Source organism: Cyprinus carpio, chromosome A24, assembly GCF_018340385.1.
Source record: "Cyprinus carpio isolate SPL01 chromosome A24, ASM1834038v1, whole genome shotgun sequence".
Classification (NCBI taxonomy): domain Eukaryota; kingdom Metazoa; phylum Chordata; class Actinopteri; order Cypriniformes; family Cyprinidae; genus Cyprinus; species Cyprinus carpio.
In genome coordinates, this window is record NC_056595.1 from 3,487,782 (window position 1) to 3,512,321 (window position 24,540).

General features: G+C 37.6%; 1 pseudogene; it reads left to right on the forward strand.

Moving 5' to 3' along the window:
• The window catches only part of LOC122135445, a 42,322-nt pseudogene that overhangs the window by 13,921 nt on the left and 3,861 nt on the right, over window positions 1–24,540 (forward strand).

The following is a 24,540-nucleotide window of genomic DNA, read 5'->3' on the forward strand; positions in this document are numbered from 1 at the left end:
ATATTCTATCTACGATCCTGCGACTTCCACATAAGTGTAATATAAAGCTTAGAGGTTTGACTTTTGTTTATCTGGCGGTGTTTTACGTTAATGAAAACGTGATCCTTGCCCATCATTCAGTACATCTTCCAAACACTAAAGCTCTACTTCTCGTTGATGCATTTAAAAAACATCTGATAATCTCCTAACAGTTTAGCTTTTCAGGGCTCCGCATTGCAAATTAACCCGGTCCCGAGTGGGGATGTTCACACTATAAAACTGTTTATACGTTTTGGGCAGCAGGTGGCTGAGTAACTTTTGGGCCAGATATCCTCTTTGAATATCTCACAAGAGCTTTTTTTAAATCACACGCCTTTATCACGGTTGCCATCACACTCGTCACTGTGCTCACAACCAGGATGGTTATAGAATTTGTTGGCATGAGTGTTCTTTCCGTGGCGCGACAGTGCTGCTCAGGCTTCTCTCCCGAGTGCCGTGTTTCTCTTTAGGGGCCGCAGCTTACGTCTCCCACACTGTATATGTCTGAAGGCTAAGCTCCAGATGAGTGCTTTCCATCTGCGGTTGTGTAGACACAGTCCACTGACCATGATGGACATGTTTCATGGACTCTTCAATGTATCCTTCAAATGTTTTGTGTACGGTGGTTTTACTGCTTCAGATCGTGTCCCAGTTTTGATAGTTTCAAGTATCTGAAATCTGTCATTTGTCTGGTTTGATCTCGATGACCACATAGTTAATCCCCCTCTTCATTGGAAATCCATAAATTTACAGCATATACTTTAGATAAGCGGCTACAAAAGTCTTATTGCTTGTCACCACTCCTGCCATGTATTGTACAATAAATAACAGTAAAAAACTGTATATTGTGACTTATTATTACCAATTTCACTAACCACAGACATTTTTGTTTTCATACTATGGTGAATAGCATAATAAAATATAATGATTCATACCAGCACGCACTCCAGCACGCTTATTTCAGCATCATACTCCAGTATCAGGTCACATATCTCAGAAAGTATTATTATGTGAGTTGCTGCTAAGAAACTTTTTGATTAGTATCAATGTGAAAACAGTCGTAGTCTGTGTATTGTTTACCGACTCCCATAGGCTAACACACCCTGTGCAATTTATATATCATATATATAACTATATGATACTATATATATATATTCCGTTCATAGATTAGAATTCAATATGATGACAGAACGACATCACATACTTCAACTTATTATATAAACTTAATTGTATTTTTTTTTTTCATGGAAATTCTTCGATGAGGTCATAAAGCACAGCATTTATTCAGTAATATACACCTCCAGCTTCGGAGCACATCTATTTCTTGATTCACTTCTACTGCATCTCCTTTGCTCCGATTTACAAAATCGTACAAACTTAGTATCCATAAATTCCCCTTTACCTGACTCAACATTAAAAGCTCTGAAAAAATTTACAAGAAATATCTATTTGAGCATGTATTTGAGCATCATTGTTTTGCGATCCCGTGAGTTAATATTTTGTTATATAAAAAATGTAATGTTTTTAATTGAGCTTTTTGGGGGCGCTCACCTCCCTCATGTTGTTGTTGATTGGCATACCGCGCACGCTCACACACCCGGCAGACAATAGCGTGACCTTTTCCGTTTGTTATCCAAGTTTCCGACATAGTGGCAGTTTCTTGGTACAGTGAAAATGATGGAGTGACCAGCAGCTCGCAGACCTTCCTTATACAGACATTGCTTGGCAGGCTGGGACCTGGCCTGCACGACCCTACTAGGCCAGATGCAATAGACAATAAGACTGTTATTCTCTACGGGGTAGGTTTATCATTACCTTACATGCTCAGAAAGCCTAAGAAAAATATTTGCTTTTTCCCCTTTCTTATTTCATGTTTCATCACACAGCGCCTGGAGTTCGCTGCTATTGCCTCCTGGTGCGACTCTTCAAGAGCCACTTTAGTTTCTGCTCCCTAGAATATGGCCTCAGTATATCCCTTCTTCAATGTGCGAGTGTGGCGTTTTCTGTTTTTTTTTTTTACCAAGTCGGAAACAATATAGGTGTGTTGTGAAAAACTGGAAGTGCATGCTTTAGTAACAGTCCACACTCTCTCATCTCATTACCTCCTATCAGAAATACACACCGGTTGCGCGTAACTACTATTACTCACCTGTCTGTCACAACCAACTGTGACCCACGGATGAATGCTTAGCATAAGAGGGTTTATATGATCTGGCCTCCTTATAAAATCACCAACTCCACTAAGGTAGACGCTATCAGTATTAGTGATGCCCCCCCTCTGCTGCAAACGTGCTAAATATGTAACTATCATCCAGCACCGACAAGGATACAATGAGCACACTGACACCCGCCAAACTCAAAATAGATTATATGATGTATGCCCACTAAGCCAAAAGTATTCACTGGTGGTTGTAGATTTTCCCTGACAACAAATAATAAAATAATTTACTTAAATATGTTCAGATTACTTCTATTCCGCAATTGCAACCAAAACTTAAAAAAAAAAAAAAATCACCATAATGTAAAGATAATCACTATCGAATATGACTTAGTGGAATTTAATATATCTAGATTAAACGCAACCAGACCACGGCATGCTCGCCAAACCAACCGAATGTATGTTTTATACGTTATTCAAAAAAGTTATTTCTGATGTTTTTATAAAACCTTCGACACATGTCAAAAAAAAAAAACCTTTTGTTCTTTGTGTTTTTGTCATTCTTTATAAAAAATGTTGGAACATTCTATTTTTAGGAATTTCACCTCTGCAAAATTATGGGACTTCTTTTGAATGTTCCTGAACATCTACGGTCTAGTATATTTTAAAATAATAATATACTTAACAAAAATACCAACCCTCTGCTTAGATGTACCGCTCACAGTTTACCCTGTACCGTATAGTAGAGAAATCATACAGTTTCCTATGGTTTAAATAGTATAATCTCACCCTTTTTGCTAATGTTTTGGAACATGGATAAAACCCAGATAATGTTTTGAAATTACAAACCACACGCAGTTACCTGTTGAACACATTTAGTTGAATCATTCTTGAGCGAGACATCCCTGCCGGAGACGTTACGTACAAAGTTCCGAGAATCCCCTTGTCAATCCAACACCAACCATTCATATCTCGTCTGAGCAACACGACGTATCTCACCCCTACCCGAAGGGACAAACACATAGACCAGTTTTTGGGATCCTAACCATAGATAACAAACACAGCCCTGATCTTGTCATCAACAAACGAGACCTTTCTCCGAGCCGAGTCTCACTTCCTCAGTTTTCCGCCGACAACATTCATTTCTCAAATCTCTAAACCAGGGAGTGTGCGCTTCCAAATTACTGAACACACACAACATACAGGGGAATTTGGCCTCACAGATGGGAAAAGTCTTTAAAATGCATACCGTGGTGCGGCTGTGTCCCATCTGAAGCAAAGTCGGGAATTAAAACCATTATGTGGGAAATTTAGTCTTGGCTCACTAAAAATTTAGATCCACACGCCAGAACACGAAGCCTCGGACAGTGACCATCAGAGCCTCTTCAACATGTGTGTTTGGCCCCACATAACACAGTGAGAGGCCCCTGAGAGGGTCTGTAGGGAGGAAGCTTTTCATCTTTAGACTCGTCACGAGCTGCTAAACAGGACCGCTGATATTCAAGTATGTTGTCATGGTAAGCCACAGATGGGAGTAATTCAGGTAATACTAGCGGCATTATTATAATCAATCACCATCACACCTCAGTAAATATGCGTCTTTGGAGGAGAAAGTGTTACAGTGATTTAGGTTGTCTTCCGTCTGGTCGTGATTGCTTAAATGCATGATCCAATAGAATTAGGAAAATGCTAAATTCAACTTTCAAAAGGGCACATGATGGTAATTTAATACACTGTTGTAAAGGACTATTTCAGAATGTGAGAGTCCAAACAGCTGATAAAAACATCACAATATCCAAAGCAAACCCCCACCACCTCTCCCCCCGCATCAAGGAACTCTTATGTGCCATAAGCTGCATGTTTGTAATAAAACAAATCCCTATCATTGAGGAACCATTTTCAACTTCAACACCATTGCTCCAGCTAAACTGATGAGTCCTTTTACTCTAAACAAAACACTTCCACATCACATGATGCTTGGCAGTAGGACATTCGCTCACATGCCTCCGGAGAATGCCAATAAAAATCTAGTGTCATTCACTGCCATTTTAGCCACAAGTTATACATGTTTCCCGCATTCTATCTTATTTTATTGTAGGGGACAACGCACAGCGTAATGGGGAGAGCATCCACCCGAACCACTTATGCTTGGATAATGATAACATTCTAAAGCCAACTGCAGACATTCTGTAGGAGACGGACCAGAGCAGGATGAGTACAGATAACAGCTGCTTTATCTGGAAGGTTGACAGACAGGACGATTTGCAGTGTTGATCTCTGCTGGAAACTTCTAAATCATCCGAACGCCCTGGCGCAGCCCCTGAACTGACATAAGATAGTGCAAATGCAGCCAACAACAGTAATCTAGTCATTTTCATGAGAGGGTTTTTTTTAAAGAGGAAAGAGCAAGAGTAAAAAACGGGGCTGTTTCAACAACGTGCATAAATGATATAGAACTGTTTTGCGAGGATAAATCGAGCTCGTGAATTTTACGGCATGCCAGTAAAATCTGCTGTCCACCAGTGTACGGCAGTAGTGCCATTTTAAACATAGCACACAATTATTCAATAAGTGTGATATGAGACAGAATAAAAACAGAGGACTATGGAAGTGAAACTGATCCTTGAACTTGCAAATTAACTTGCTTTAATGTTCAACATAAATTCGTCGCAATATAATCATAATTCTGCGCCTGTACTAAAAGAATAAGTGATCATGATTACAAATTTTAATTGTTATGAAATTTGTCATTATTTCCCAAATCTTACAGTAAAAAGCGTAGTAATATTGTGAAATGATTTCAATTTACAAAAGTCAACATTTCGCAATTTCGTTCTTACTATATATTTTTAAAATTAACTTTTCAGCATAACGTACTCAGTCTGCAGTGAACATGATCGTCAGAAATCATTTTTCTAATATGCTGATTTGATGGCTCAAGAACAATTTGAGTATAATCATGGGTGTTGAAACCTAGGAAGCCCCAGTCTCCGCCATTGACATAAAGTAAAAAAAAAAAAATATTTTTGACTGTTCGGTCACTAATCTGTACTTTTTCGTACAACTTGTGTGATCTATTATAAACTGAAGTTCTCACTTTTTTTCACAGAATTGCAATATCAACTCCAATTGGAGAAATTAAGTCAGAATCTGCAAGATATAAAAAACATAATTGCAAAATATGTAAACTTGTAATTGTGAGACAATATAGGCAGAATTGTGACGATATAAACTCGCTGAATTGCAAGATATGTAAACTCACAATTCGGAGCAAATAACACGTCAGAATTGATTAGATATAAAATCGTAATTAATTGTGAGAAACAAAGTCAGGAAATTGCGAGAAAAACAGTCAGATTGCGGAGAAATAAAAGTCAGAAGGTGAGAATTATAAAGTAGAATTGCGAGAATATAAAACTCGTAATTGCTGAGAAATATCAGTCAGATTTTGTGATGATTATAAAAACTCGCAATTGCAGATATAAAATAACAATTAGGAGAACTACAGTCAGCATTGCTAGATTATAAAACTCGTAATGTGAGAAAAAAAAGTCAGATTGTGAGAAAAAAAGTCAGAATGCGAGAAATAAGTCAGAATTGTGACGTATAAACTCGTAATTGCGAGAAATAAGTCAGAATTGCGAGAGATTAAAGTCAGACATTGCGAGATATAAACTCGTAATTGTGAGAAATTATAGGCAGAATGTGAGATATACTCGCAATTGCAAGAGTATAAAACTCACATTGAGGGAAAGAAAGTCAGAAGTGTGAGATCACTAAACTCGTAATTGCGGAATAAAGTAGAATTGCGAGATATAAAGGCCAGACAGAAATTGCCGAGATATAAAGTCCGAATTGCGGATATAAAGTCAGAATTGCCGAGATATAATCGTAATTGTGAGAAATATAGTCAGATGGAGATATAAACTCATACTTGCAGAGAAATTGAAGCCAAAAATGCAAGATATAAATCATAACTGTGAGAAATAAAAAGTCAGAATTGCGCGATATAAAGTTTCAGAATTGCTGCGAGAGAAACTAAGACAGAATTGCCCGAGATATAAACTCATCATTGCGGAAGAAAAAATGGAAGTCAAAAAAGCAAGATTATAAAACTCATAATTGCTGAGAAATGAAGTCAAAATGAAGATATAAACCATAATTGCAGATATAAAAAACTCATGAACGTTGAGACTATAAAGTACAGAATCTGCCCAGATTATATAGCAACTCCCTACTGCAACGAAATAATTATCATAACATGTGAGGACTTTAAAAATGATGCAATTCTGACTTGTGAGTCTTCTATCTTGAAATTGTGAAAAGAAAAATCTACATATATGAGCTTGGTGTTTTGACAACTGGGCGTCTAAGTCCTGTGATAGAGCCGAAACAACAACCACTGTGCACAATTTGTCTTCTAATGGGAAAAAAGTATTTGTTTCAGTGTTGACGGTATCAGCAGGGAGTTCTGACGGAGGACCTTGCGAGGACCTCTGCGTGGTCACGGTCGTTGTGGAATACAAACGCTGTTCTATACAGAGAATGGCACAGGTCATGGCCGCCAGCTGGCGTGGGGGCCTATCGTTATCAGTCAAAGCTGGAGAATCTCTCTAGTACGGCTGTGCTCAGCTGGAGTACCAGGATACAGCGGGGGAAGGGAGGCGAGGAGGAGCTCTCGCCGCTGGATGTCATTCTTCATGACCACGCTGACGAGTCAAGAACTCTTGGGCTTGATGAGGACGGCGAACTAACATTGCGGTCTGCCCGCTTATGGGGCCAAAGAGCTGAAGGAGAGACCGTAGCGGACGTATCGCGAGCAGACGGATGTCTTTGACACCCTACGCTTGGGCTCTACGTCAGACAGGAGGAACCTACACCTTTTCTGTGGGTCCTGCAGATTTACCAACCACCACGTGGCCAAGCATCTAGCTCCCGTGGTCACTGTTTACGCTGTGGAGTATTGGCGGCCGGACATGCGTCTGGGACCCACCATATTTTATCGGAAGAGCTGGACGCTGAGCCCTCTCCGAAACCTGGGGGCGGACAGAGGAGAAGATGATAACCGCTGTAGAGACATGGTTGTGTGCCCGACGTGGCTCTGAGCTTCCTAGAAGCTGGGTGGAGCATTTCGAGAAAAAAGACTTTCTCACCAATTGACACACTCTGTGACTATTCAACCCCCACTAGAGAACTTGCTATCAGGAAGGGACCTGACGGTGAGGGCTAAAACACCAGTAACAGCATGGGATTGACGCAGGGTTTCTTCCGGCCCAGGTACTATTTAAGACTTTTAATATAATTTTAAGACCAAGTAATACAATTGTAGTCCATAAATGGACCGGGGAATACAATACGTCAATATATTCTCTAAACTGAAATGTCCTAGGGCCCACGCTCAACACTGACTGTATTGCACCATTTGAAAAGTCTGAAAATAAGTTTAAAAAAAAAAAAACATTTCGTGGTGGAAAAAGCTTTGAGGCGTGAATAGCTTCCTTTTCAAACAACTTTGATCACATCCGCAAAAAAGTGACTGTACGTCATTAGCTATTTTTTGCTTGTTTTCCAGTGCAAATGTTTAAAGATTCTTCAATCAAGATATATTACTTGAGAAACAAATGACACAAGATCGAAGTTTGTTTTTGAGAAACATTGAACAAAATGGAACTGAGTGTGATTAAAAACAAGACACAAACATCATGGGCTCAGAAAAATCTATATATTCAAATGGAATAAAAGTTTGTTTTTAAACAGTATCGACAGTTTTTAGTGTGTTAAGTCATAAATCACTTGATTTTGTTATTCAGGAAACAACAAGATTTAAGGATTTTAGATATTTGTATTTGAAAACAAGATGTATTGAAAACTGAGGAGAGTGATTGTTCCTTGAATGCAGTTATGACTTTTTAAGCCTTAAATTGTTAGAAGGGACAAAATTAAGACGTTTGACCCGCAGAAACCCTGCAACAGCGCACATCAGTATCATGAAAATCCAAACGGCTTCAAAACTGCCCACTCAACCATAGGAGGTATTATTAATCAAATATTATTGATTGGCTCTTATTGTGGCATGTAGCAGAGGAAGTTCAATTTTATTGTGAGAGTAGACCGATTTCTTACTTCATAGCACCAGGAAAAGTGTATGCTCTTAGACGAAGTAATGCAACATTTCTCCTCCAAAACTGTGTATTAGCCACAATTTAACCGTACTTACGAGAAAGAAAACCATCATTTTGTAGCAATTGTGAAACTTGTTTATCGACATCATTACTGTTCATCTTTATTTGCTTAACGTGCGCATTTCATCACTTTTCGGCACCTGATTAACCAGTTGGTAAAACAATGCTGATAGTCCATGAAAATAATGGCAAAACTAATTCAGGGTGGATCTACCTTAAATGATTCCGCATATCAATTTTATTTAATCAGAAAAATATGATAGTGATGAAACCGATTTTAAGAAGGAAGTAAATGCAAGTGGTTCACAGTTTATTGCAATGTGAATGTAGTTAAATTAAAGGCAAATCTTATTAAATACATTAAATATGATAACATATTCAACAATGTTCTTTCCAGTATCAGATAGATTGTTATTGTAATAATAAGATTAGTTTTAGATTATTCTGCAGTCCTGTTTTATAGTCAAGTATTATAGGAATAGTACAATTAATGAGCGAAATTCCATTTTCCAGATTTCATTATAAATCTGCTGCTCTGGGGCTTGTAGGGTCCCATAATATCCAGGTTTTAGATTGATTATGGAATTATGGAGTGATAGGGTTTTATGATATAATTATTATAACGTGGAGTTCATCAAATCAAGCCAAGTATTATACAGCAAGATACAATATAATGTGAACTTAAAATATTATGACATCAACATCGGTTGGAACCGGTTATATTTTAGAGTCTGTAGACATACTCAAATCGAATTTGTGTCCAGCGAGACGATGAGATTGAGATAAATGAGGGTTTTCTGGGTTTTTTCTACACACTGCTAAAAACACCTGACATCATGCAGGCTTGTGGTTGCTCATATGAATGCCCATCAATCAAATGCCAGATAAACCATATGCCATTTTCGTAAACATGCGTTTAAGATTTTGAAGATTTTCTGCTAGTCTGATGGCTGTGTAAACACTTTGGCCATATCAACGACTGTCCTGTCCTGGTAGGTAGAAGAATTGTTCATTTCATTCACAATTATTCTTAATATTCAGATAGAACAAAAGTCAGCAGAGGCAACCAGAAGAACAGCCTGTGTCAATGCTACGGCATCTTATTCGTCTAAGAGCTGACCACAGAGGATTTGTATACAGTATTATCTAGATCTGAAAACTATTTCATCATTTAATATATTTTTGCTTCAAATCAATGTATTATAATTTCAGTTTCATCTAATACTGGAGTATAAGTCTTATATCTTGATTTTTACAATGTAAGCAGGAACATCTGACCTATACAAAGACGCTGTCAATTTGTAGCGAAATGTCTCTTAGTTGATTAGAGTCCTAAAAAAAAAATAAGGCAGCATATATATTTCTTTAATTGTTATTTTTCTGCAGCCTCTTCTTTCTTGTTTTTTATTTCTAGATTTTAATTAGATTTCAATACCAAGATTTTATGTGACCCCGCTTGGTGGTGTGTGTATATATATATATTTAATATATATGATTATTATTTTGTTTTTTCACTGGTCAGGTGCGTGGCTAAGAGTGGGACATGGCTTTTTTTGAGCCCAAAAGGAGAGACATCTTGCGCAGAACTGCACCAGCGAACAATGACTGCAACTTCTCGAATGCATTTCTAAGTGTCGATAAAGCTTAAACAACAGATGTGGGCCGAAACGCAACCCAACAGAACCGTCAGGTGAGGAGGACATTAATTATTCGCAAAATTTCGTAATTTTTATTTTTCTATATTTTAGCAGTCGCAGAATCTTTATTGGCGGGTGATATGGTTAGCCATTATAGTGATAAGGTGCTGAAGTGAAAAAAAAAAAAAAATAACGTTGGTTTTGGAAAAAAAGATGTCACCAAAGGAATACCAGGAAAATATCGGAGAGACAACATCTTCAGCTGTAAAACACTGCAAGAAAAATGACGCGGAATGTTCATAGTTCATGCTTAACGTGAAGGGAATCAGATAGCGCTGTAATTACTGCTCCAAAACACAATGCGGCGGGTAACAGGGTTTAGAATACGGGAGCTCCTATATTAAGCATTGCGAGTACAGAGCATCATCAGTGTCGCTACGGTCAACGCAACAGGGCCTTACAGCTCATCTGAGACTAGATAGAAGTTTGTGTAAAAATCGTTCTTAAAAAAAAATGTTTATTCAAACTGCAAACCAACAATTCCAATTTTTTTAAATTTTTCTGAGAGGTTGTTCACATGACTTTTTAAAAAACATAGCACATATCAGATGTTTCTAGACTGCCCGCATGTGAGAACAAACACCATCACTGGCAGGTTCACCAGCGGCTGTTTAGTTTTATTGATTCAAGATAAACATTTTCAAAATCTTTATATTACATTAAAAATAAAATAAGCCACCCCGAGTGAAAATGACACAAAAATTGTTGGATATTACCACTTAAGTTAGAATGCCGAGGGAAGAGTGAAAATGACAAAAAAAATTGTGACTATACCACTTAAGTTATACTGCGAGGGAAAAAAGAAGAAGAAAAAAAAGATAAACAAGATATGATATTTTTTTTTTAAAATTTAAATTTTTTAGAAAAAATATGTGGGTTTTTTTTGTATCAGAAAGGAAAAAAATATATATAAAAGATAATTGTTTGTTGTTTAACAATAATGACACTGAAAAAAATTTAAACTTACAATCCGATTTTATATCTTGACAATTCTGAAAAAAAAAAAAAAAGTCGAGGGTGAGATATACTGTAAACTCAGAAATTGGCAAAATAAAAGTTCTGTGTTGGACAAGCTTCCATAAAAACAGAGCTGTGGCCACATTCGGGGGAAAAAAAAAAAGTTACAAAATTTTTTTACTATTGCAATGAAATAATCGAGACAGATGACCATAAACAGAGTATCATGTAACTATTTTTATGAATGCTACAACCATTAAGTTTATTTGCTACTTTTTAACTCTTTTTAACAGTTCTTTTTCTTGCAGTTTTGATATGTCAAAAGTTTACCTCTTTTTAGCCCCAGAATTCTAAGTTTATATAAATTCTGAGGAGAAATCAAGACTTGGGAATAGTGAAATACGTCGCAATTACCTTTTAATTTTGCCTCACCATTAGTGAAAAAAAAGGTTAAGCATACGTACAACTCGGGGAGCAAAGTTATGAAAATACTATTGCAATGAATTAGAGAAAATATAAATACTGGGGTTTTCCAGATTGCCGCCACAATTACAGTATGCAGGGTTTCAGTTCTCCTAAGATACTTTGGGCAGCACGAAACGTCTTTCATCTGTCGTGAGGTTTGTTGGTAGTCATAACTGCTGTCAGTGCCAGTCCCTTAAGGAGAACAAGCAACAGACGACGGTCCGGGCCCAGGTGGTGAGACAGAGCCCATTCTCTCCGTTCCCGATACTTAACGCAACCTTGGTGACCTCTCCTTCCCATTGTAGGGCTGCCATTAAGAACAATGAGGCTTTGTAATGTTAGGCCGCCTGGGTCAAGGAGACCCTGCTTTCAAAACGGTTACGCAAATAGACGAAGATGGATGATGATTGCTCTGGAGAGATGACTGAAACGAGACCAGGATGGCGCTAATGGCCACTTTACCTCATCCCTACGCATGCTTTTCCTTTGGGGTCGATAGGCTGCATGCTTCTCTCGTTCTGTCTCCTGCAGGTGGATCTGTGAGAGATCTTCAGGCCTTGGTTTCTCCCACGCTGCTCGGTGCTAAAGCGGGGCTCACCCCTGCAGGTGGAGCTGCCGCGGGCCGTGCAGACGTGCGGCTGCAGAAAGACGGCGGGGGGACGCCAAGAATATGTGGCGTGAGAAAACAAGCTACAGGATCTGCTCGTGGAGCTCATTCCGGAGGACAGGGAAACCAGGGTGAAGGCAGGAACAGCAAGATGAGCCTTTCTCCCCCCTGCACGCGTCCCCTACGGCCACTTACTTTATAATCTCGAAAAGGATACGAAAGAACAAAATCATCAACTGCTGAAATTCTGAGAACATCTCAGATGACTATCCAGTCGAGGATTATGGTTTCAACGCAGTCCACGATACATTCGCAGGTAGTCTAATACTAATATTCAAAAATGTCGTTAACCCTCTGGTGCACCTTGGCTGTTCAGTAATTTTGAAATTTTACACTTTAGTTTTTTTTTTCCACCCAATTTTTTTTTTTTTTTTACTTCATCAGAATGGTACGAAACATGGTTTTGGCACTAACTATGGGAATACACAAAAATCAGGTTTTCAAGTTTCAAGTTTTTTTTTTTTTTCTGCCATGTGGTTTATTTATAAAGATAACAAATGTTATCTGTGCTCCAAAGCACTTCTTAAGATTGAAAATTCTTTTAAGGGTCTATGATCAAAAGGCAATAAATAATGATGGCTAATAACTATTCTAAATTAATTTCGTACCTGAAATCCCATTTAACAATACAAAAATATTAAATAGACCATTATCAACTAAAATAAGTCATTCATGTCATGGGGCAATAAAAAATAAATAAAAAATAAAATTGGTAGCAGACCGCAGAAGGTTAGTCAGCTAAAAAAATAAGATCCCTATGAATTTTTTCTCACTCTCATGTTGTTCCAAATTATCACGAGTTTTGTGACGACAAAATAGTTTTTTTTTTTTTTTTGTTTTTTACGTGTTCCTAGAAGGAAAATATACAGGTTTGTAATTTTGGTAAAACTATCCTTTAAAGGTAAAGCTATGCCTCTTACGTTACAACATATGATAATTATATTAGCGTCACACCAATGTAAAACATCGTTCACTGCCGTTTTTTTGTCCTCTGCCCCTTTTAAATACTCACGCTTTTAAAGCAGGTTATCTTATCAGCTGACAAAAAAAAATATTTGCAAGTGATTCCGCTATATTGTTCCACTTGGTTATAGTTGAGTGGAAATTTGAAATGATTTTTAAAACTATATCTTTATTGTATTGTTAAAGTCATCGTCCTGGTGTAACAGACCTAAAGAATAAAAGTGAGGTCAGATTTATCATTGTTTAGTAAATTTTTGCTGGCAAAATCTAATAATTTCAACAGGAATTTAAATGGTTATAGAATTTGATTGAGAATTTGAAATATTAAGTGAGATGTTTTTGCAAGCAGGTTTTGCTTGGTGATGAATAGATTCATTCACGCTGACCGGCGAAAAACTGCTGGTTTTTCTCTGTGAGCTGCTTCATACCCTCTACAATACTGACACAGACTATGGACTTTTTTTCAGTGCCATTTCACTTATGTGACTACCTAAGGCTTTTACCAAAAAAAAAAACAAAAAAAAAAAAAAACTGGATCATCTCAGCTAATGTATCCCTTTTAAACTACTTTTAACAAAACAACAACAAAATAACTCTTAATGTTGTCTGTATGTACATTGCTCTGGAATAAACTCAAAGCCTTCAAGTTAACTATTATAATTAGAATAGACACGAAATAGATAAATATATAATAAAATAAACACTGTAAATTGTATTTTGGATGCTCTTTTCACCAGTTTTGCACTAGAAGAAGCAAAATGATTTAAATCTCAAACTGACCAGTGCAAAACGAAAAACACGTTCGTCTGTATATTTTTGCTTTAAACGTCAAATTGTCCCACAGAACTAACACAAATCACTTGGCACATTTTTCAAAATATAATTCAATACAATCAGCAAATCAGCTGTCATGTCACAGTTGTAGCTCTATCTCAGGGGATTTTGATGAATCTTCCACCAAAAGACACACAAAGAATTTCATCGGATTATTCAGTCAAGCATTGAATCATGGGTACCAGCAGAAACGCGCCTCCCCATTAAAGGCTTAAGCTTTGTTCCTCTCGGGGAAACCTAAAGCTCTGTTTAGAGCCACTGGATTATGTGATGTGTCAACGTGAGTGCTGAAGAACATTTTGTTTTTTGTCTACATTGGGAGCCCGCAAAAATTCCTGGTGGCCTTTAAAGGGGGATTGAAATGATGATTACTGGCATCAATTATATGGGAAAGTTTTTGCACGCAAACTATCATTACTAAAAATGAATGTGTTGGCAGGAAGCAGGCTCACCAAGTTTATAAATAATATTAACACTAAAAGGGAACGGTAAAAAAAATAGGTTGTTTTTTTAGTTTTTATGAAATGTAAACAAAAAGTTTCTACTTTCTACTAAAATTTCATGTTTAAGTTAATGTTACCTGCTATTTAAAAAACAATCGTAATTTGACATTTTGTTAATTAAGAAAAAATTAAGTTAAATCTAAAACCTCAAATGTCCTGTGTAGTACAATAAATATATCAATGGAATGCATTAGATACCGTACAGTAATGAATCTACAGTATATATATATATATAGATATATATATTAAGATACAACACCAACCACACCACACACACAACACACCCACCACACACCGATTAATATAATATATATATATATATTATATACACACACACACACACACACACCACGCAACACATTATATGAATCTCTTATGATACTATAATATCATATATCATACATTAATAATTCTATCACACTATTTCATTCTATATCATACTTTTGACAGTAACTCTGACTGCTGCAAATCTTTTTAAACTGTCATGAATGTGAAAATATGCTGATGTGAAGTAACATTTTTGGCTCCTATAATATCTACGGATCAGGACCCAAAAGAGTCTCTAATTCTTAATAGTTAAGCAGGCTACGATAACATATTATACTGAATTCGAACCGCTTCACGCCGACAGAAATCAAATTGATGAATGGGCTGGAGATACTAACGATGAGGTGCATGTCATTTTGGCAGTGAGGATGAAGTGAAACAGACAGGTGGCTGGCTGTAATTGTGGGGTCGTAGTCATTTGAAATTCTCAGGATGTTTACTGAGAACATTTTGGTTCAGGTTTCAACACTTTCTAAGGACTCGACAGATAGTTATGGACAGGAGTTAATTCCACACAAACATTTTTTAATGTAAGCATTTTAATTTGTGGTGAGTTTCTTTAAATAGATGATTAATAACCCATTCTCCTTTGCTAAAACATTTTCAACCTGCACAGCCCAAAAGGTAACACGGTAACATAAAATGTAAAACGTAACCATATAGTCAGAATGACGAGTACTTTTTACATCAGATCTACGCACCTTTAGGCATGGTTTTTACAGTTTTCCTGGCCGTGTGTTTGCGGCTACCCTATTTTTCCTTCTTATTACTTTTTACGATAAAAATTATTACTTAGTTCATTTCTACTTGTAAGTATTTTCATGTTTACAGTCGATGTGTTGCTTGGTCGATTTTCCATGTAATCATTTGGACATTCTTTGTCGTCTCATGCCCATGTCACACCTCGCCATTCAAACCACCTCTCTGTGAATTCTGTACCATCCATTGTTTTACAAGGAGAGAAAACAGTAATCAATAGGAGGGCAAAAGTTAGGTCTTACATTCATTAAGGTTAGCAGAGCTTTTATCCAGCGCGACTTCCAAATAAGTTGTATATATAAGCTTGAGAGTTTGAGTATTGTGTTATTCCTGGAAGGTTGTAGGGTATGAAAACGTGCCTTGCCCCCATCATGTCAGTACTCTGCAAAAACAACTAAAGCCTCTACTTCTCAGATTGATGAATGGTAACCAACATCTGAATAATCGCCTAAACAGTTGAGCTTTGTCTAAAGGGCTCAGCATTGCAATAAAACAGAGCAGATGGTGGAGGTCAGCCACACAATAACCTGTTGAAGTAGGGGGGCAGCATGTGGCTTGAGAAGATTTTGGGCAGATACTCGTATATGACCTACACAAGAGCGGTTTTTTAATCAGCGGTGCCATCTGTCACCTTGTGCACCAAAACAGCCAAATGTGTATAAATAGAAAAAAAGTTGTTGGCAACTCGAAAGTGTTCTTTTTCAGTAGGCGCGCTGCTGCAGGCCTCTCGAGTCGGTTTCATGCGGTGTTTATACAGCTCACTACATAGTGAAGGTGTTAAGCATCAAGACTGGTCGGTCATGAGCGAGGTGTGGTAGACCATTGCTTCCCACTGACTAAATGATGGACTTGTCAGTGAAAGCATTAATTGTCTTTGTAGTAGGTTTAATGCTTCATAAGGAGGTGCAGGTGGGATAGTTTAAGATATGAAATGGGATGGGTTGGAGAGAACAAGATATTCATTTTGCAGAATTACAGCATTTACTTTCTATTAAGGGCTACAAAAGTCTATTCTGATCACCAAACCTGGCATGCTAGTTTTGACCAAAAAATACAGTAAAAACTGTAATATTGTTTGGGAAATATTTATTACATTAACATATCGGGTGTTTCTATGTGAATAGTATAATAAAATATAAGGATTTCTGTGATCACAGCTGAGGGTGCAGCATCATTACTCCAGTCGCCAGTCCATGATCTTCAGAAATTATTCTATATATGCTGATTTTGATGCTCAAGACACTGGTTCTGATTATTATCAATGTTGAAAACAGTCGGACTGCTTCATGAGTTGTGTAAAAACTTGTACCAAGAGTAGATATATATATATAGAGATAGATATATATAGATTCTATATATAGAAATATAGGATATTTCTAGTAATAGTGTTTTAGTATTAGTAAGGAGTGTTTTGCATGATTCTTCGATGAGGTCAAAAGAACAGCATGTATTAGAAAGAAAACCGGTCACTTTGTGATCAATTGGAATGCAGCCCGTTGCCGATTACAAATCTTAAAACTTATTCAAATAGACCTGATCCAACTTTTGAACATCGTTAATACACTCCAAAAACCACTGATTAAAATGGCTCTGAAAATGTTTACAAGGAAATTAGATTTGAGCAGTGTAAGTTGAGCCTCCATTGTTTGGCAGATTCCCAGGATTTAGATATATTGTGTTATAGATAAAATGTAATTGTTTTTAATTGAGCTGTTTGGGGCCCACTGTATGTGTTTAATTGGCATACGAGAGTTATCCGGCCTGACAATGCCCGGGGTCTCAGGGTGGTATCCCAGTTTTAGGTGCGTGGCTTGTAAAGTGAAAATGATGGATGTGACCCAGGAGCAGCCTATACAGACAGGGCGTATTCTGGGCAGGCCGGGACTGGCCTGCGCTCAGGCCAGATGGAATAGAAACTAGACTGCTATTCTCTAGGGGCTAATGTGTAAATCAGTACCTTTACCTGCTAAGAAGCATAGCAGAAAATATGGTTTGCCCTCTTATTCATGTCCTCACTCAGCGCTGGAGTGGTGCGTGGCTGACTGGTGCGGACTCTCAAGAGCCTGTGAGTTTCTGGCGCCCGAGATATGGCTGCAGTTCGTGCCTTATTGCAATGTGCGAGTGTGGGTTTTCTGTCTTTTTTTTTTACAGCTCTGATAAAATATATGTGTGTTGATGAAAAAAGAAGTGCAATTGCTTAGTAACAGCACACCTCCCTTCAGCAATACATCACGGTTGCGGTTATCCATATCATGTCTGGTCGCACAAACTGTGCAGGATGAGTTAGTAAGAGGGTTTAATGCTATCAATCACCAGCTCTAAGTATGACAGCTATAGAAATTAGTGATGTCTTGATGCAAAACAGTGAGTAAATATGGAACTATCAACAGCACGGACAGGATAAATGATCGCACACTGACCACCCAAACTAAAAGTATGGCATGTAGGTCCCTAAGCCAAAAAGTATTCACGGGTTTGTAGAGTTTTCCATGACAACCAAAATAAAATAATTACTTAAATATGTTAAGATTATTATAGTCAGCAATGCAACCACCTGGAAACTTTAAAAAAAATTAAAATAATAATGTACAAGATAATCACTATCGAATAGGACTGTAGTGAATTTAACTATATTCAGATTAGAAGCTCAGAAATGATGTGCCAAACAACCGAAGTATGAATTGATAAGTTATTCAAAAAGTTATTTATGAGGTTTAAGAAACCTTCAAACATGTGCACAAAAAAAATTGGTTTCTTTTTGTCTTGGCATTCTTGTGATTAAAAAATGTGGGAACACTGCTATGTTTTAGAATTCTGCTAACATTATCGGAACTTTACTTTTGAAAGGTTCCCTGACATCTACGTCTTAGTAGAAATAGGTAAAATGAATAATAGCATTAAAAAAAACCTCTAGATGTACGTCCAGTTAAAACGGTTTAGAAGAAGCAAATGTCCTATGAAAGATGTATAAATACAACAGGTTTGTGTCTCAGGGTTTGGAACATGATTAAAGACCAGCTAGTTTGAAATAACACACAGAGTTACTGGAAAACACATTGGGGTTGATCAATTTTGAGAGAAACTTGCGAACGTTAGCCAAAAGTTCTGAGAACTGTCAAATCCAACAATTAATCTTCTGGTGCTTGACCCGAAGGAAAAAAAATGAACCAGTTTTGGTGATCCTCAACCACTAGATAACAAACACAGCCCTGGATTTTTACAACACAAACGAGGTCACTTTTCCCGCTCCGGAGCGATGTCTCACTCCGCCAGTTTTCCCGGATACACACCATTCATTTCTCAAATCTCTAAAAACAGTGAGGTGCTGGCATACTGAACACACAAACCTACAGTGGATGGGGCCTCACCGTGAGGAAAGTTTGACCAGCAAAGTGAGCTGGTGTCAATCTGAAGCAAAGTATGGGAAAGGAAAACATAGGTGGGAAATTTAGCGGGCACTAAAAATTTAGCTCCCCACAAGCATAGAACAAGGAAGCCTCGGAGTGACCACAGGAGCTCAAACATGTGTGTTTGGCCCACATAAACACCAGTTGACGAGGCCATGAGAGGGTCTGCTAGGGAGGGAAGCTCTTTCTTTCTTAGCCTCAGTCGAGCTGAGAACAGACCGCTGAAGATGCCAGTATGTTCTCATGGTTAAAGCCACCAGCTGGGAGTGAATTCACGGTAATTACCCTGATGCTGCGAGTATTAGTAGGCGCACTCACTCACGCCACACCAAAAGATATAGATAGGGCGTCGTTTGCGAGAGAAAGTGTAACAGTGATTTAGTTGTCTTCAGTATGGTCTGTGATGCTTTAAATGCACTATGATCACAATGCAAACAGACTCATTGGTCTTATGACTTGTTCACAATCAGGAATTTAGGGGGAAAAAAAAAAAATGGCTATATATAATCTGCTAAATTCTAAAGAGAGGCTAAATCACTTTTTTCAATAAGTCGTTATTTGTTAAAATTCTGTTCTGTGCAACGCAAAGCATGGATTAGGTTTAATTTTCTTTGAATACACTGTTTGTTTGTGAAAGGGAATAAATAATGTAAAATTATATACTTATTCTATATATTGATTTCTTCGTATGTGATTATGTATGTCGAATGAGAATAGTGGACTCTTTCGAATACGCTTCCTACTGATATGTTCATTGAGGGTTATAGATCTACTAAGTTCCAACTCAGTACATTAATCTACTTAACATCACAATTTTGCTAGAATTGCATTAGCCAGAATATATGTAGTTATCAATGAGAACAGCAAGTCCTCTTCTTTTTCCAAACAAGCTGATTTATTAAAATAATATAAAAAAAAACATCACCATTAATCCACACGCAACCCCCACAACAACTCCCAAAGTCCACAAGGCGGAAACTCGTATTGATGCCCAATTAAGCTGCATGTTTGTAGAAACAAATCCCAGCATGATGACTTTTTTTAACTTCTAACACATGCATTTGTTTCCAGCTAAAGATAGAGTCCTCTCCTCTAATCAATAACATCTTCCCACATCCACATTGATGTTGGCATGTGACATCCGCTCACATTGCTTCAGCAGAATGCAAAAATCTAGTGTTATTACTGCCATTTTTTAAGCCAAGTTTATACAAAATGTGTGATTATTATTTTATTGTTTAGGGGGACCACGCAAGTATAATGGGGTGTGAGGAGAGCATCACGAACCTTATGTACATGATAATGTGATAAACATTCTAAAAGCCAATGGCAGAGTCTGTAGGAGCCGGACCAGAGCCGGACTGAGTCCAAGATAACAGCTGTTTACTTTGGAAGGTGAACAGAGGAAGACGATTTGCATGGTGATCTCGGGTGGAACCTCAAAATCAATCGGAAAAGCCCTGGAGCCCTGAACTGACAGATATATGTGCAAACTGCAGGCACACAACCAGTAAATTACGCTCATTTTCATTGGAGAGGCGTAAAGAGGAAAGATGCAAGGAGTTACACCGGGGCTAGTGTGGTGAAACAACGTGATAACAATGATTATGTAGGACTGTTTTGTGGCGAGATTAAATGTGTCGAATGTACTGCATGCCAGGTAAATATGCATGTCAGGTGGATGGGTTGCCCAAATTTTTCTCAACATAGACCACCAATTCAATAAGTGTGATAGCAGAGAGAATTAAACGCACGAGACTATGGAAGTTGAAGTTGAAAACTACACTTGGACCTCGTTGTCTTGCATATAATTGCCTTGAAATGTTTTCAACTAAATTCTGTGAATATAATATAAATTCTGAGCTGTACTAAAAGAATAGGATCATATTAAAAAGTGTATTTTAGGAAAATTGGTATCTATTCCCAAACTACAGGGTAAAAAGCAGTAATATTGTTGATTATGATTGCAATTTTATAGTCAAATGTATTCTGGGTTAATATAATTTTAGAAATTAAATTTTTCAGCATCATTCCTCCAGTCCTTCTCAGTGTCCCACAGATGTTCAGAAATCATTTCTAAGATGCTGATTTGCTGCTCAGAAACCATTGCTGATTCTAATCACAATGTTGAAAACTATGGCAGACCAGTGCCCCGCGCATGCCATACAAGTAAAAAAAAAAAATATTTTTGTGACTGGGTCGGTCACAACTCGTACTCCCCCTTTTTCTTACAATGGTGGTGAATATAAACTTGGCAGGTCTAGACTTTTTTCACAGAATTGCAATATAACACTTCACAATTAGGAGAAATTACAGATTAGTCAGAATTGCAAGATTAAAAACACATAATTGCAACAATATAAACTTGTAACTGTGAGGAAATTAGTTCAGAATGTGAGGATATAAACTCGCAATTGCAAGATTATAACTCACAATTGGAGAAATAAAGTCAGAATTGCTAGATATAAACTCGTAATTGTGAGAAAAAAAGTCAGAATTGTGAGAAAAAAAGTCAGAATTGCGAGAAATAAAGTCAGAATTGTGAGATATAAACCTCGGAATGCGGATATAAATCGTAAAGTGAGAATATAGTCAGAATTTGAGGATTAAAGTCAGAATTGCGAGATATAAACTCGTAATTGTGAGAAAAGTCAGAGTCAGAACTCGTAATTGTGAGATATAAAGTCAGAATTGCGAGATATAAACTCCAGTCCGAATTGCGAGAAATAAAGTCAGAATTGGTGATATAAACTCGTAATTGCGAGAAATAAATCCGAATGTGCGAGATTATAAAGTCAGAATTGCTGAGATATAAAGTCAGAATTGTGAGATATAAACACGTAATTGCAAGAGATAAACTCAAAGTCAGAATTTGTCAGAGAAATAAAGTCAGAATTGCGGAGAGATATAAATTGTATAATTGCGAGATATAAAGTCAGAATTGCGAGATATAAAGTCAGAATTGCGAGATATAAACTCGTAATTGTGAGAAATATAGTCAGAATTGTGAGATATAAACTCATAATTGCGAGACTGAAAGGGTCAAAAATGCAAGATAAAAACTCATAACTGTGGAAGATATAAAGTCAGAATTGCGAGAGATATAAAGTCTGATTTGCGAGAGATATAAAGTCAGAAATTGCGAGAATCAACTCATAATTGCGAGAAAATGAAGTCAAAAATGCAAGATATAAACTCATAATTGCGAGAGAAAATGAAGTCAAAAATGCAAGATATAAACTCATAATTGCAAGATATAAACTCATAACTGTGCAGGAAATAAAGTCAAGAATTGCCAGGATATTTAGTCACTCACTACTGCAAGAAATAATCTCACGAACTGTGAGTGACTTTAAAATATGCAAATTCTGACTTGTGATTTTCTATCTTGCAAGGGTGAAAAGGAAAACATCATACATAATATGATGGCCGTTGGTGTTGGACAATGGGGTCTAAGTGCACTGCTGTAGAAAATCCGAAAACCCAAACCACTGTGCACATTTGTCCTTAGAATGGGAAAAATTGTCTTTGGTTTTTCAGGGTTAAGCGTATCTATCAGGGAGTTAGGAACGTTGACCTCTGCGAGGACCTCTGCGGGGTCCGGTCGTGTGGAATACAAACCCTGTGTCTATTAACGAGGAATGGCAAGAAGGTCATGGCCGCCAGCTGGCGTGTTTTGGGTGCCTTCGTTCGCAAGTCAAAGCTGGAGAACTTCTCCTCCTATGAGGCTTTAGCTCTGCTGGAGTACCAGGATACAGCCGGAGGAATGGGAGGCGCAGGAGGAGCTCTCGCCGCTGGATGTCATCTTCTATGCCACGCTGGAGATCAAGAACTCTCTGGGCTTGGAGAGACGGAACTGGATACTTGAACGTTGCCCCGCTATGGGGCCAAAAGCTGAAGGAGAACGATACGAGGACGTACGCGCGAGCGGAGCTGGCCTCGCTCTGGGCTCTCCTTTCAGCAGGGGAGTACACCTTCCTCAGGGTCCTGCAGGATTTACACCCACCACGTGGCCAAGATCCTAGGCTCCTGTGTTCACTTTTACGCTGTGGAGTACATTGGCGGCAGGACATGGCTGGAACCAGCAGCATATTCTCATCTTTTTTTTGGAAGAGGGAAGAGTGACGACTGAGACCCTCTCCGAACCCTTGGGGCGTGACAGGAGAAGATGATTAACGCGAGGAGAGCATGGTGCCCCGAGTGTCTCTAGCTTTCCTAGAGATTGTGGAGCTTTCGAGAATGGACTTTTTCCTCAACCACTTACACCTCCTGTGATATGTTCAAACCAGAGAACTTTGCTTATCAGGAAGGACGCTCCTGACGGTGAGTAAACAATTAACAGCAGAGATTCTGCAGGTGTTGTCATGAAGGTATATTTAAGACTTTTAATATAATTTTAAGCACCAAAGGTAATACAATTGTAGTCATAAATTAAAGGGAATACAATCGTCAATATATTCTCTAAATGTAAATGTCTAGGGAGCAAACAATGACTTGTATTAGCAACATTTAAAGTCTGAAAATATAGATTTGAAAAAAAAAAAACATTTGTAGTTGTGCAAAAAAAAAAGCTTGATGTGTGTTGAATAAGCTCCTTTTTCAAACACTTTGATCACACCGCAAAAAAAGTGATGTACGTCATTAGTATTTTTTGCTTGTTTTCCAGATGCAAATGTATTTAAAGATTCTTCAATCAAGATATATTTACTGAGAAAACAAAATGACACAAGATCAGAAGTCTTGTTTTTTGAGAAATTTGAAAAAAAAAAAAAACAAAATGAACTGAGTTTGTGATTAAAACAAGAACACAACATCAATGGGCTCCAGAAAAATCTACTATATTCAAATGGAATAAAGTTTGTTTTTAAACAGTATCGACAGATTTTTAGTTTGTAAGCATAAACTCACTTGAGGATTTTGTTATTCCAGAAAGAAACAAAGAGGGAAGGATTTTGTTAGGAAGTATGGATTTGAAAACAAGTATTGGATTTGAAAACTGAGGAAGAGTGATTTTTTGCCAATTCAGTAGTTTATGAACTGGGGAAAGCCGTAATGTCAAGGCAAATTAAGCCTTGTTAAGACCCGCAGAAAACCACGCAACAGGCACATCAGATCAATATGAAATCCAAACGTTTTCAAAACTCCCCACTCCAACATAGAGTATTATACATCAAATATGTATTGATTGGCTCTTATTGTGGCATGTAGCAGAGGAAGTTCAATTTTATTGGGGATAGACATATTTCTTCACTTCACCTAGTCACTAGAAAATGTATGCTCTTGGACAGAAAATAATGCACATTTCTCTTCCAAACTGGGTATTTAGCCACAATTTAACCGTAAGTTACCGAGAAACACCAGCATTTTTGGTAGGTTAATTTGTGAAACTGGTTATAGACATCATTGTACTGTTCATCTCTTATTTGCTTAAAGCTGAGCATTTCTGCAACTTTTCGGCACCTTAACCAGTTGGTTAAACAATGCTGATAGTCATTGAAAATAATGGCAAACTCATTCAGGAGGGGGCTACCTGACCTGAGCCCCAGAGCATGTTAGGGAACAGAAAACTATGAGGGATGAAACAGAATTTAAAGAAGGAAGTA